This window comes from Argiope bruennichi, chromosome 3, assembly GCF_947563725.1.
Source record: "Argiope bruennichi chromosome 3, qqArgBrue1.1, whole genome shotgun sequence".
Classification (NCBI taxonomy): Eukaryota; Metazoa; Arthropoda; class Arachnida; order Araneae; family Araneidae; genus Argiope; species Argiope bruennichi.
The window spans coordinates 21,272,345-21,288,865 of NC_079153.1; positions in this window are offsets into that span (position 1 = coordinate 21,272,345).

The window sequence follows — 16,521 nt, forward strand, 5'->3', positions numbered from 1 at the left end:
TACAAGGTTCGAATTAAACGTTCACATGAAATTTTGTATGCGATCGTATAACTGTAACTGTAGTTATGAGTCAAGTGTTGATTTCAATCGATTGAAAAATATATAAATTTCATATTCGGGTTTCTGGTATTTATTCGGGTTTCTGTATTTATTCGGGTATCGGGTTTCTGGTATATTAACTGTATCTCTGCGATTAATCGTCAAAAATGCCAAAGATTGCAAGTCGATTGACTCTTTCGTAAATATTCTTCACTAAATGACGTGGATAATCAAAGACCGAAACAACACAAAAATATCCCCATTCCGGTGCATCCCGCAAGTCCACCACTCACGAAAGGGTATACCTGACATCGATATGGAGGCAACTCAACCCCACATCTACATTATAAGAACCGGGGGAGCGAGAACCTTCTTACCTATACGGCATGTATATATATATCGAAGTTTTCTTTACCATATTATGAAACAAACAACTTTCATATACGGTACTGAAAATAAAAAGATGAACCCCAGTGGGGCTCACATGGTTTTGCACTTATTATATGGTTGAGTGTTAATTCCTTTATTGCGGGGGGTGGGTGGGGGGGTGTATGAGAAAATTTCGAGAAGACCACCTCTGATGGTTAATCCTTCGATTTCTCAAGCACATATTCGTGGTATATCCTGCATTGTTTTGTTAAGACAAACTGAAGTTTGTTTCATACTGAGAAGCTACATTCAACTTTAGAACTGCTTTTTAAAGTAGACTATAAACGTAAAATATAATATATATTTCTGTTCCCTTTTTCAATTCCTATTATTAGTTCACACTCTCCCTATCTAATATATAAAATTCTCGTGTCACAGTTTTCGTTGCCATACTCCTCCGTAACGGCTTGACCGATTTTGATGAAATTTTTTGTGCTTATCCGGTATCTATGAGAATCGGCCAACATCTATTTTTCATCCCCCTAAATGTTAGGGGTAGTCCATTATTAATTAAAAACTAACTTTCCCGCCAAAAAAATCTTTCATTTTTCCCAACGCCAACTTTTCCGCCAAAAAAATCTTCCATTTTCCCCATCGCCAAATAAGTAAGGCATCAGTTGTTTTTTTCTCCCAACAGTAATTAGGCTAGGGTTAACATTTTTCGACGGATTATTTCAAACGATTCTGTTTATTTTCTTAATGTTTTATGCATTTAAAATTAAACATTGTTAATTAATCTATGTTTCACATTCATTCTGAAGTACTTTTGAATTAAAATAACACAGAATAAAGGAAATTAAAAATGTCTAATCTGCATAGCGTTACCCCAACTGGCGTAGAAAAATTTACGCATTTGCGTTGACGTAACTGGCGAAGAAAATCCACGCATGCGCATTGTTCTGATTGTTGGCATGACAACCAACGGACGATTTAAATTATTTTTAGGTTAGTTGCATGCTTTTGTAAGTAAAATGTATTTATGTTAGTTATATATTTTTTGTATATGCTTATATTTTTAAGTACATCGTTTTTTAAGTAGATTTTTTTAAACCTGTTTTCGACCGATTATTTTAAACGATTCATTTTATTTTCTTAGTGTTTGATGCATTTAAAATTAAACATTGTTAATGAATCGATCTGTTCATGATGAATCTGAGAAATTTTTGTTGACAAATTCTTGAGATATTACATAAATTAAGAAAGATATTCTTTAGTGACCATAAAGTTTAAACGCGCAGTGACTCTATTATCAGTAATCATATTATTAAAAAAAATGCTTTGTTTCAGTAAAAAATATTATATTAATTGCAGATTAATCATTTACACTGTAATTTAAAGCATAATTTCTACGAGGGGTAACAGAAAATTAGAGAGATATATATCACGCAATAACTGAAGGCCTTTATAATATTATGAGTGAATTATATGACTATCAAAATTTGAAGTTTTAAAATATTTTGCTGAAGAATCTATTAAAGTTGGAATTGCGTAAAATGTTTAATGGTACGACCGAAGTTTTATCCCCTGCTTGGCGAAATTTTTAAAAATCGCAAACAACGGCCTTGCGAAATGTTCAAAAGCAAAGAAGCAGATGTTCAATTATAGTGCATAATAAAGATTGCCAGCTTTGGTGCGTTATCGCAACTTGGCGAAGAAGGGGGTTAAACTCCGGTTAAACCTATTTAATTATTAAAATTTAAACGAACATTAAGATTGGCGAACCGGCTGGTCGCCAAAGGCGGCTAGTTTATATATATTTATATATCTTGTTCAAATTTTCAATCGTTAATAAAATATTTTTTATTCATCCACTCAAGTTTAAATACATTTTTTTAAACTTGTAGTGGATGACACTTGATGTTAATACAGTTTTTTAAAAATATTAATTAATTTATTAAATTTGTCTAGTAATTTCTATTTAGTCTCCAAATGGTCGCCAAGTTTGTCGCCAAGCTCTATTTTACTTCTTAATATTGTAATTCTGTCATATGTACATACATATTTATATAAATTGTAATTATTTAATAAAAAGTAGCTAAAATAAAAAAAATTGTTGACCTAAGTAAGAATTGAATTTAAAAAAAATTTTTATATATTACTTGTTATTATACATTATAATTGAAAGGGATAATATGTTTATGTTTGCAAAGATGATATTTTGTAATTTATTTTTCTTTTACTTCTTGATATGCTAGATTTTTTAAAATTTGCACACTTGCGTGGGGTTTTGGTGACTATATTCTATATTTATATTTCAAAAACTAATTACCCATTAACCTCTCGGAAAATCTAATTTTCATTCCAAACAAGTGTAATCCTCTAGCAGTGAATTTTTGAGAAAAATTGAATTTTATTTCATTATTTTGTATAATAATTAAAGGCAAATTATAGAATAAATCAGCGGGAATGGGCCCGTTAAACTTTCTCACATATCCTCGAATAAAGGTGTTATACTCCTCCTCCTCAATAAAATTGTGGAGATTCCATCAAGCCACAAATGCCTTGTTTGGAATTGGCATGAATTTAGAATTTTTGTTGACATTATAGTATGAAATTTTCTGAATTGTTTTGGAGATTAATCACTGGCATTTAGCAATCGGTTGTTCCGAACGTTGCATTTGCGTTTCAAACGCATTGTTTCTAACCAATTGAAGTAAAAATTTGATACAGAATTGCAATTGTATTCACAAGATAATTTACCAAATTTCCTATATTCAAGTCACTGAAATTTTGAGATATCGAGTTTACATGCTCAACTTATGCTGACAGTTCAAATAGACATAAAGTCACCCTCTTGGTGAATTTGGTTCCAATTTTGATACGTTTAAAATGCCAGATTTGTATACCAAATTTGATCTATCTTGTATTCTTTGCTTTGTTGATATCCTATTAACTTGTGTTCGGTCAGCCGCTTCCTCAGAATAGATTCCCCGCATAATTTGAAAGAAATCTACAGATTTGTTATAAAGACTATATTCCAAATCTCATTAGTCTAGCTTAAACCGCTTTTCAGTTATCTTTGTCATAGAAAGATAGACAGACAATCATAATGATAAAAATATGTTTTTTGATATCTAGCAGACCTGAAACGTGGAAATTCGCGAAAATATCGAGTTCGAATTTTTTGACGATTGCAATATCTTCTCTATATTTCGCATAAGAGAAAGTAAAAATTGAAAATAATGCAAAAGATAACATTCTTATTTATAGATTGCTACAAAGAGAATGTTTTAAAAAATCATTTTTAATCTCACTTCTTCATTTAAACAAATAAATAAAAAGGAGTCATAAATAATAGTTCTATAATCCCTTTCCGACTTTTTCATAGAATTTTATTTGAGGAAAGAATACTGAATCCAAAAGGGGAAAAAAAAAGAGTTCAGTTTGATGAAATTTTATTGCTAATCTTTACTCCCATTCTTTTTATCTGAGAATTCATTTTTCTATTTGGCATAAAAAGTATTATTTCAAATGGATGCCGGAAAATATTAAAACATCTCCATCTCCATTTTTTAAGCTCTTAAAACATACGTAGATTTACAACTAAACCGATTATTGTCACTGTCAACGTAATGCCTTTTTCATGCGCGTGAACAAATAGCCATGCAATTCTTCGCATAAAGGTTTTCCCTCTTGTAAAAATAAGCATATTCCTCCGACGAATAAATAAATAAATAAAGTTTTTTGCAGTTTGGGAAGTTCAGTAAAATCAGACTCTAGAAGAAAAATAACTAAGTGCTTGGAGATTTTAAAATAGCATTGTTTTTTGTTTCTCGATTCCGGCATTGAGTAAAAAGTAATTCTTTGCGAACTGTTTTTATAAAAGGAAGTGTGTTATGATTTCAAGTTAACTAAAAATAGATTAAATAAGATAAAAATCCCCGACGATCTATCGGATCGACAATCAGAATTGCCAAATACAACATTAAAATTTTAGAAAGTAAAAAGGTGCATCTCATAATGATTTTTTTTTTATTTTAATTAATTAAAATTTAAGCGAAATCGTAACATTTTCGCATTGTAATTTTCGAAAATATTATAGTAAAAATTCGATTTTTGTACAATATATTAAATTTACAGTTGTTTTTATAATAACATCAGTTTAATTACCATGAATTTTTTTTTCTAAATCTTGAAAAAAATTTTGAGTGTTTAAATGAATTATTTTAAGTCACCAAGTTAATTGATTGATGAATTGTCACCAAGGTCTGAAGTCTTCAATCTGACATTCAATCGACATCCATTAAAAATCCCTCTAAATCTTTGTTTCCAACAATGAATTTAAACAATAGTCGTCGTCAAACTGTCGCCAAGGTCTGAAATCATTTATCTAGAACTCAATCAGCATTACTTAAGAATACCTTTAAATTTCTGTTTTTAACGTTGAATTTAAACAAAAATCGACACCTGATTCTCGCCAAAGTTTGAAGTTCTTAATCTAGAATTCCATCAGCATCCATTAAGAATCCCTCTAAATCTTGATTCTCAGTGATGAGATGTGTATAGGAGAGAAGCTATGAATATAGATTCTGAACAATGCCGACTTCAATATTTTATAATTCTAACAAACGCATTGGCCTAGCGCAACTGTATTGGCCAAATGAATTAACTATCTAAGAGTAGAAATCCTAAAATTGCGGCTTTCATGATCCATTGTACAATCAATGTTTCATGATCCATTGTACAATCAATGTTTCATGATCCATTGTACAATCAATGTTTCATGATCCATTGTACAATCAATGTTTCATGATCCATTGTACAATCAATGTTTCATGATCCATTGTACAATCAATGTTTCATGATCCATTGTACAATGTTTCATGATCCATTGTACAATGTTTCATGATCCATTGTACAATGTTTCATGATCCATTGTACAATCAATGTTTCATGATCCATTGTACAATGTTTCATGATCCATTGTACAATGTTTCATGATCCATTGTACAATGTTTCATGATCCATTGTACAATCAATGTTTCATGATCCATTGTGCAATCAATGTTTCATGATCCATTGTACAATGTTTCATGATCCATTGTGCAATCAATGTTTCATGATCCATTGTGCAATGTTTCATGATCCATTGTGCAATCAATGTTTCATGATCCATTGTACAATGTTTCATGATCCATTGTACAATCAATGTTTCATGATCCATTGTACAATCAATGTTTCATGATCCATTGTACAATCAATGTTTCATGATCCATTGTACAATCAATGTTTCATGATCCATTGTACAATGTTTCATGATCCATTGTACAATGTTTCATGATCCATTGTACAATGTTTCATGATCCATTGTACAATGTTTCATGATCCATTGACTCATTGTCTCTTCTGTTTAAAACTAACGCCTTTTTATAAATAGAATTTTTTTTGTTTATCTTAAATGGAATAATTACTAACGTAATTTTATAATTATAATATTTGAATTGTCAAAAAAAGAAAATTACAAAATGATTTTGATATCCTTAACAATGAATATAAATGCCATGGTTTTTCAATTTCACTTTCATAAGAATAATAAATACTCAAAGAATCCAATATCCTATCTTCTAGAGTAATTTTAGTGAATTTTACAGCTTCTCTGGAGCAACTCATGAATAGAATATCAACCTATAATTATAATCATGTTAATAAACTTCATACTTAAATCAATTTTCAATGTTAAATCATAATTCTACTACGATATTTGAAATGTTCAGATTGAAATTTCAATTCAGTCATTCATTATTCGACAAAATATTTGAATGCTAATCAATGTTTTATATTCTGTAACAAAAGATTTATATAATTCATATAATAATTAGCATATTCAAATCCATGTGTTCTCTTCTCATGACCAAGCTTTGCTGTTGAGTTGCACATCCATAATGATATGAATGCTTCGTCATAGAATATAAACCTGAGTTTCCATCAATTAATCTAAAACACACACGCACCTAAACCAGATCCTCACGAATTGAGCAATGTATTTACCTACCTTAGACAAATTTTGATTATAAATATCTCCTGTTATTACAATGCATCGTCCAATATATTGGTAGCAAAATCATCCAATATTTTACTGCAATAGTAGGGAGATGACAAAAGATATTTTAAGATGTTACCTCAAAGAATTTATTAAAAGAACCAAAAATATAACGACAAAAGCTTTATATTTATTATCAGCCGCATTATAATTATTCGGTTTGCAGGGTTTATTAACTGTCAAAAATTTTATAACATATTTTATACAATGTGGTCTTAATGTCTTTTTCAGCAAGCTATTTCTAAATTTCAAATTTAGATAGACATATAATCCATAATATTTGACGTCCTGTACACCGTATTGTTTTCTTCCGGATGGGCATTTCGAAAATAGGAATGAGAAGATTTGAAATTCTGGCATGATGATTGGTTCTCGCTTCCTTAATGGCTGCAGAAATGGTGGGATGATGGCTACTCCCTACCAATGACGGGACGTACCTCTTATGGGAGGAGGTGTACCGTGGACTGCGATGGTCCATAGGATTCTATAATTCCTTCCAATACTGTCACAGCATACCGGTCATTGAGATTTGTCTACATCGGCGGGTAGTAGTGTGTCGGATGCTTGTAATTACACCAATCTCTTATTTTGTTGAGCATTTTCTTAATTTTATGTCTATATTTTTATACATTTCATTATATTAAAAAAAATAAGAACAATATTTAAAAATGGGCGCACCATAACCATTTTTCAACATCGCTTTATTCTAAAATTTAAAAAAAAAATTGTAAGAATTTCAAAAAAAAAAGCATAAATTATATTAAAAACTCACTCGGGGAAAATAAAACCGATATATATATATTTATATATTGGTCATCAAAAATTAAATATATTGTGGTAAAATATGCTTAAAGTATTTTTTAAGTTAATTAAAATTAGAAAAGACTCTAGGACAAAAAAATGGCACCACTGGAAGGATACTTTTTTTAACTTCAGGATGATGATGTAAAACTCATTTTTGTGCTGTAATATTTTTATAGCTGTTATGGCTGAAAAACACTAAAATTTTATCTAAATTCTAATTAATTTTTTTAAAAAAAATTGCTGTGAAGTCCATATTTTATCTTTTTAAAATACTATTTTTACACTAAGTTAGATATGTTGTTGTTTCTTATGGCACTTGCCATGGACATGCCCGCTGTTCGAGGACAGCAGATTTAAGCCTGAGGGGGAGCGCCTCTTGTTTCTACAGTAGCGCCATCTAGGGCCAAGAGAACGACTTAGCTACACACATGTCATAACCCTTCTTACGGGGCGGACTTCATTCATTTCATTCACTCAACCACCTATCGTAATTTAGATCTGAATCAAAGAACGATCACCCCTGATCCAGTACCCCCAGTGGTATTACTCTCGACATGGAGGACTTTGTGACCACGACAGATTTAACGCGCGTCAGCCACCAAGCACGCGGGGGATCTTCGGCCGGCGGGGTTCGAGCCCGCAACCTAAGGGACGCGAATCCGACGCTCTACCAACCAGGCTATCCCGGCCATAAGTTAGATATACTTTGGTCAAACGAGCACACAGATGCATCTTTATTATTAGTAGAGATACGTCTTGTTGCATCCGTACTGATTCATTAATCAACCTTAATTCATTTAGTGTTTACATAAACATTTGTAACACTTTTCATTTTCTATACGTATACTCGTTTCTAATGCTTTCCCGTCATTTATAGTACCTTTAGTTAGTCCTCTCTTATTTTCCATGCTCATATTGCGTTAAAGCCTCAAATTTATATTTATGAATTTTTATGTTTACACCCTACCAGGCAAGTGTAAAGAAATAAGATTGAAATAAAATTGCGTGTTTATGAACCAAAATCGGTGAGTAGCCACGGCATCCTCTTTTGAATGTGGTTGCAAATAGCCTTTATTATCTTGATGAAATTGATACAAAAATGGAGAATACAAGAAATAAGAGATGAAAATTGGCATTTTTTTTCTTTTGTGTTGATCAATTGCGACATTTGGCGTCCATTTAATGGGTCAATTGCGACATTTAATTCATATACAGTCCTTTTTAAATGTATCCGAACATTTTTCGAAAATGAAGTTTGGCACAATGGCAATAATTGACCAAGCTCTGCCAAGACAATTATGTGTATATTCGCCATAAAATTCATCAACCTATAGCAAAGAGTTTCCTCCAATTGAAAATAGGAAAAACAATTTATGCTTGTATAAAAAATGAAATAGAACAATAAGGATAAAAATACCAAAACGTAAAAAAACATCTGATATGTATAAATATTTCCAAAATAGTAAAAGTACTGATATTTATATAAAATGGATGAAATTAATATCTTTTAAAAATTTAAATTTAATCTGATGAAGGTGTTCTCTTGCTTCACTCGAGTCTTGTGCATCTTAAATGCGTTGGGGTCAGATGCCCTCCTATTGGTGTGGTTCGGAAGCTTGGAGAGGGAGTATCAGCACAGGTTTCATCCTCTTCATCTGATTTATTAAGATGCACAAGGGTTAAGAAGTCACGAGGTTCATTTAAAACGAGATGTTAATATTTAACTTAATTAATCTATTCCCCCAGTTCATGCACTTATATATATATATATATATATATATATATATATATATATATATACAGGGTGGTCCAAAAAAAATTCCCCTATATATGAAACCCTAGCGGCCTATCCGCTCAACCAATCGAACTAAAATTTCAGACATGGTTGTTTGAAGGTATGCGCTGGAGATTGTGATGATTCTAAACAACACAGGGTTCACGGTTACGGTTACAGTGAGGGAATTTTGAAATTTTCGAGTGGCAACACCCACTTTTTCCTTGCGCAAATTGATCAGCGTATTGAAAAACCACAAATGGCGTTGGGACGATTAGCGTGTGACGAAAATTGCCGCCGTAAAGCATATGCAAAGAAGAGCATTATAAAGGACTAATGACAACACAGAGAGGAAAGAGAAAAAAAGTTTTTATTGGAATGGAAAGTTATAATTACAGGTTTTCAACGTGTTCATCTTTGCAGGCGACAACGCATTGCATTCGGGAGATTGTGGACAACAATGCCGAATGTAACATGAAAGGAAGAATCTGCATAACTTCACGTGTTGTGGCATCTTGTAATTCTGACACATCTCGTGGACCAGGCATGTACACCTTAGATTTCAGATAACCCCAGAACCAGAAATCCATAGGAGTGAGTCGGGGGATCGCGGTGGCCACAAAACTGCAAAGTTACTAGAGATGACTCTATCACCAAAGTGTTGTTGCAGCACTGGTCGAACACATTGGGCGACGTGTGGAGGAGCCCCATCTTGCATCCATGCAATGTCCCTAATGACATTTCGTTGCTGCAATTCAGGAATAACGGAATTCTGCAACTGTGTCGGAATTGCAAGATGCGATAACACGTGAAGTTATGCAGATTCCTCCTTTCATGTTACGTTCGGCATTGTTGTCCACAATCTCCCGAATGCAATGCGTTGTCGCCTGCGAAGATGAACACGTTGAAAACCTGTAATTATAACTTTCCATTCCAATAAAAACTTATTTTCTCTTTCCTCTCTGTGTTGTCATTAGTCCTTTGTAATGCTATTCTTTGCATATGCTTTATGGCGGTAATTTTCGTCACAAGCTAATCGTCCCAACGCCATTTGTGGTTTTTTCAATACGCTGATCAATTTGCGCAAGGAAAAAGTGGGTGTTGCCATTGGAAAATTTCAAAATTCCTTCACTGTAACCGTAACCGTGAACCCTGTGTTGTTTAGAATCATAACAATCTCCAGCGCATACCTTCAAACAACCATGTTTGAAATTTTGGTTCGATTGGTTGAGCGGATAGGCCTCTAGGGTTTCATATATAGGGGAAGTTTTTTTTTGACCACCCTGTATATATATATATATATATATATATATAATAAAGTCAGTAATTAAAACCAATGAAAATGTTGTTGCAAAATGTAAGAAATATATTTTTTTTAATATTAGATATTTCATTGCATATAAGAAACAATACCGCATAATGCTGTTATTGCTGTCTTGCAACTTTTAACAATACCGCGTAATATTGTTGTTGGAATTCTGTAACATACAACAACAACACTTATAAAATATATTATTACATTTAGGGAAAAGAAATAGCATGACTGAGAAGATTATTATTTTTATTTCCAAGTGGTTAAAATGATGTAATAAACCGCTCCAAAGTTATTGTAACGCTAAAATTTCCATTAATTTTAAATTTAAAAATTTAATCAAAATTTTGTGAATAACCGTTTTTTTAGAGCACTTACTAACCAGGATGTTACGATATGGCAAATTTGATATCCTGAAAGTCCGACATTCTAACTTGCACAGTATTTTGAGGGGTTTTTTTTTTCATCATACATGCAACATAAAGAAGTTCACAGGTTCTATGTTATCCTATTAGCATTATCATATTTGTTATATTGTAAATTGTTATATTCTACAAGCATTTAAAATATTTTCTCCGTGCACAGATTTATCAAATGGTTCTGCAATATTGAACTAACTAAATAGGACGCTAACTAAACTGAACTAAACTTAATATATCAAGCTAATGTATCAAATTTGAATTTACCCTGTAGATACACAAAGGACCAGACAGATGCACAGCCTGAAGTAAAAAATATTGTTATAAATCTGTAATGTATGGTTAGTTCAATCACGGAAAAGACCGTTTTACAGTGAGCTCTGTTGGATGCTGAATCAGTGATCCTAGATCTTGGAGACCATTTAGCAACTTGGTGACGAATTTAGCGGCTTTGGTTACAAAATAGATAATTCAGGAATCTTCCAGAATGTTGAAGATAGAGCCAATAAGAACCAAGATATGCCTGATTGTTCCAGAACCTTCTCTGCCCGGCTTCAGGAACTATGAAAGTCCGGCAGTCTAAGCCGAAGACAGTTGTGTACAGAATCGCGTATAGAGTCGTCGAGAGGTTTAAAGTCGCATAGCGAATCAACGGAAAATTAGTTGGATCAGTCCAGCGAAACGCATGTGTTGAGTGTATCTCAAGTGATTGCTGGATTCAGCTATGTGTCGAGTGCTGGTGTTTATTGTGGAAGCAGCATCGAGTCCTATGAGGAGTAGCCAGTCGTGTAGTAGAGAGTCGACAAGTGGATACAGCTAAAGCGAGGAGACAGTGGAGAATTGCAGATGTTTGGAGAGACAGGAGAAGTGCGTAGTGAAGTTGCGTAGATTCCCTCTTTCTGCTGACTTCTATCTGGCCGCTTCGAGTGCTGTGGTTATTATTACTACCGATTACTACTTGTGGATTACTGTTTGTTGTAGTGGGCTAATGTGTATTACGTGTGTTCGTCTCGACCGTGCATTTGTCGTCCGCGTATTCGTTTCTTGGTGTTTAATAAAAGTCGTCGTTAATTATTAAAGGACAGTTTCTTCATCGACTAGCAAATCGAAAGAACCCCAAATCCATAACAATATGAAAAAAAAAAAAAAAATCTGACTTGAGAAGAGGAAGAAGGGTATGAAAACCACTAAAATTTTAGCGGATAAAAATACTTTATTATAAAGAGCTTTTTTATGAATATATATAAAAATTGATGCCTAATTTTTAATTGACTGCACATTTCATTCTTCCGATTCATGATTTAAATCCTTTTTCGAACATACTAAAAGTACAACAAAATTTACAAAAGAGACAAGAAAAATATTGTTACGAAATTTCCGGGGATTCGTTTGGATAGTGGGAGTTATATGGTGTGGAGAACACTCAATCAGCAGGCGGCAGTGGAAAATAAAACAAGGACGTTTATTTACACGAAGACACACAGGACAGCACAAAGACAACTATATGCAGCACAGAAGACGATTATCTTCAGCCGAGACGTGCAGCATACACAGCAGCATACAACAGCATACACAGCAGCAAACAACAGTATACACAGCAGCTCTACTCCGTCGCTGCTCCGCTAGTCCCTGGAAGATGAGTTCTTCACCGTCGCTTCCGACTACTCTTCAACTCCACTGGTCCACGACTCAATTCACCGTCGATCCCGACTACTCTTCGACTCCACCGGTCCACGACTACTCAATTCACCACTGGTTCACCACCCTCTTCTCTGTCGCTTCCGACTACGACTCAATTCACGACGACCTGGCAGCTGCAGGCTGCTCCTTTTATAGGTCTTAGGAGGCGGGGCTAGAAGCCTCTAAACCAATCAGGAACGTTCGAGGCGTAACTCAGTTCCTACTGGACGGATCGGGAAAATTCTCGATGTTTCGAATATAATCTATTTTGGCGCCAAAGTCACCAAATTCATCGCCAAATCCCCAAATTGTCGCCAAATTTTTCGCCAAGCTCTGGGACCTCCCATGGAATCAACTATGCTGGAAAGCCGCCTCACAGATTCGTAACAATATATAATGACTTAAGAACAGGTAGAGGGATAAAAAAATACCCTAAATTTTAATAAATAAAAATATTGTATTATAAAAGTTTTGTATGCATAAATATATCAAACTTAATACTTGCTTTTTAATTAATTGTAAATTCATTCTTCCAATTCATGAATTTAAATCCTTTTTTTTTTAACATTTTGTAATTCGACTGTATTTGAACTATCTAGACTCCGTATCAAAATCAGTTCCATTGCATTAGAAAATTTAATTTGAGGGAATTTATTTCCTTTCCTCGTGTGAGAATTGAATAAGGTTTTTATTATGACCAAAGATCTTGGGAAAGTTTTTACCGCACATGCGGACTACAAACTCTACGAAAAGATTTCCGGTAATGAAGTGGAAAATTCAATTAAAAAGACTTTTCCCTCGTCTGCGTAAATACCAGTGCGGGTCGCTGAGGTTGAAATTTAGAGCAGACTTGATTACGAAACCAAATAAACTTATAATTGAAAAAAAGGGTATGTGCTTTGTTCATTCTTGTTTTTTGTTCAATTGCAATCTCTTCAAATAAATAGGTAATCCTTGTTTAATTATTTTGTTCATCAGTTTTTCCAATTTATTTTAAAATGGTTCCATAACATTTTGAGATAAAATGTTCGTTTTTGTCGAATCTGAATGAGTATTTTGAGATTTATTTAATTTAGGTAAATTAAGTTTAGGGAATTAGCCAATTGTAATTGTTCTCATGGGATAACGTCTTTAAAATTTTTCTTTTTAAGTAATTATGGTCTTTTGAATCCGAAGCCTAATTTTGTTGCAATCTCTGAAAATAATAATGAAAAACATGCGCAGGAACATGAGTGTGTTTTGTGTGCTTGTATACGTGCGCGTGTGTGTATTTGTGTGTGTGTGTGTGTGTGTGCGTGCGTGCGTGCGTGCGTGCGTATATGTATGTATGTGTATAGCACGGGTGTGTATCTGTGTCCGCATACGCGTGTTTGTATGTGTGTCCATATACGTATGTGTATGTATGTATGCGTGCTCACGTGTATGTGTGTTGTATTGATTTTCAAGAAAACAAATTATTAGAGCTAGAACTACCAATTTTGGTACAAATATGCTTTGAATGATGTAAATGCGTGTGTACCTTGGAGCAGATTTTTTTAAAATATGCATAAAGATTTTATTTATTTAAAAACTAAGCAAAATTATTAAGCTTTCACTATTATTGTTGAAATACAAAAGAATACAAAAATAAAATTCACACCACCTTAAAGTTCAAAAAAATAATTTTTTCAGTTGTATCAACTTTGTTACCACACAATTTACCTCTTCGGTGAGACAAAAAAGTTAAGTGAGATTCAAGCATTTTACAGCGATGGCTCCTAAAAAAAAGAAGCTTGACTTTTCTACTATTTTAAAAGTGAAAAATTATATTCTTAATGGTGTTAATTTTCGTATCGTGCAATTTTTATATGAATTTTTATATTTTTTAAAATTAATTTATTGCATAATTTTCAATAGTACTTTTCACTGTTGCAATGAAATTCAAATCGCTTTCAATGCTTTATCAAACATTCAATCGGCAGTATTCAAAATGTGATAGAAATCAGCTAGTATGAAATTCCTTCTTTGAACTGTTTTTTTATTAGTATAATTATTGTGTGTGTACGTGTAGACGACAGAAAAAAACTATTTTTGAACTCTAGGAAATCTAAATAATAATGTAACAAACCTGTAATGCTGCTTACCAGCACGGTTAGTTCTATCACCATAAAGACCGATTTAATATCAACTGTATTGGATGCTGCTCGGATGCCCAGCCTGTCATCTCAGAACTTGGCGACCATTTGGTAACTTGGCGAAAAATTTTGTGACTTAGTTGACAAAATAGATAATGCTGGAGACTTCGACTGATTGATCCAGAAGGTTCTCGGCCTGCCTTCCGGGAACTATAAAAGGACGGCAGTCTCAAGCTGCAATGAATCGTAGTCGGAGTCGTAGACAAGTAACGAGTCGTCGAGAGGACAACGAAGCAACGGCGGAGTGTTAGTGTTGTGTGGAGCCCAAGCTATTGCTCAACTGAGCTGTGTGCCGAGTCCTGGAGGTTATTGTAGAAGCAGCATCGTGTCCGGTGTGGAGTAGCCAGTCGTGTGGTAGTGAGTCGGCAGTTGGATACAGCTAAAGCGAGGAGACAGTGGAGAATTTCAGCCGTTTGGAGAGACCGTAGAGTGAAGCTCTGAAGATCCCCTCTCCTGCTGAATTCTGTCTGGCCGCTTTGTGTGTTGTGGTCGATAACTACTTTTGGGCTACTGTGTGTTGTAGTGTGCTGTCCTGTGCTCGTCTCGGCTGCGTATTTGTCGTTTTTGCATTAGTGTCTTCGTGTTAAACAAACGTCGTCGTCATTCGTTATTGTGGCCTGCTGATTGTTTTCACATCATACAACCACTACAAACGAACCCGGTGAATTTACGAACTTAATAGTAGTAGTGGAATCTGTAACAATATTTATCAAAATCTGATGCAGGATTTTTGGACGATTACAACACTTTTCCCTTGCATACTTCTCAAAATTAAACTAGCGAGAGTGGTCGCCTTAAAACCTTCATGTGATAAATTCTTGTAATAAAATTTTTTAAAGTTTTTCATCTCTACCAATAATGAAATAATGTATGTGTTTGTGCGTGCGTGTGTGTTTCTGTATGCGTGTATTCAAGTACGTTGGACGTCTAAAGACTAGGGAGAGTATCTGGCGTGATCGTAGTTTAACCCTTGCTTGGCAAACTTGTCAAAAATCGCCAACTCGCCAATTATGAGCTTGCGTCGTGCTTCGTAGGAGTCCTAGACTAGAAAAAACGGAGGGTTGTCTGCTTTGGCGCGTTATCGCCAACTTGGCGAAGAAGGGGTTTAAACTACTATTCACATTTGACATGGGCATAATTTGATGGTTGGGAATATACACCTTTAATGACGTTTTATAAATTTTAATGAATTAAAAGCTGTTAAACTTTTATACTTTTCAGTCATTTTTCCACCATAACTTCCGAAAGCATTACTGGAAAAAGCTGATTTTTACAAAACTTTAAAATTTTAAAGAATTATATTTTTTGAAAGATAACAATCAAATTGCTGTCAATTTTTCCCTTCTAAATTTTCATAAATTCCTAAGAATAATTTCGTGCATAATTTTCAACGATACTTTCCATTGTTGCAATGGAATTCAAACTGCCTGAGCTTTCATCAAATATTTAATCGTATGATTTTCTTTCATTGCTGAATAAGGCTAAGATGGATTCTTTTAATCATTTACGATCTTTATATGTAAAATCAGCTAAAGAAATTATATTACCGTGAACATTTAAGTTTTGTAATATTATAATATATTAGCCAGACATTTAATAGCACTCAATTCTATTAGAAAGTTTAATGCACACAGTAGGCAGAACAGGGGTAAAATTATTAAACAAATACGGTTTTAATATCTTACTATTTCATGCATAAAAATGTTTTGTTGAGGGTGTCATGAAGTTATGCACAAGCGATTTAACTAGAATTAAACACATTTAATATTCCCTGCGCCAGAAGTAGCTAATGTTTTGTAATTTAGCTGCTTTAACTCTCGAAAAAAAGAGTCAATGTAAAACACTTTCTT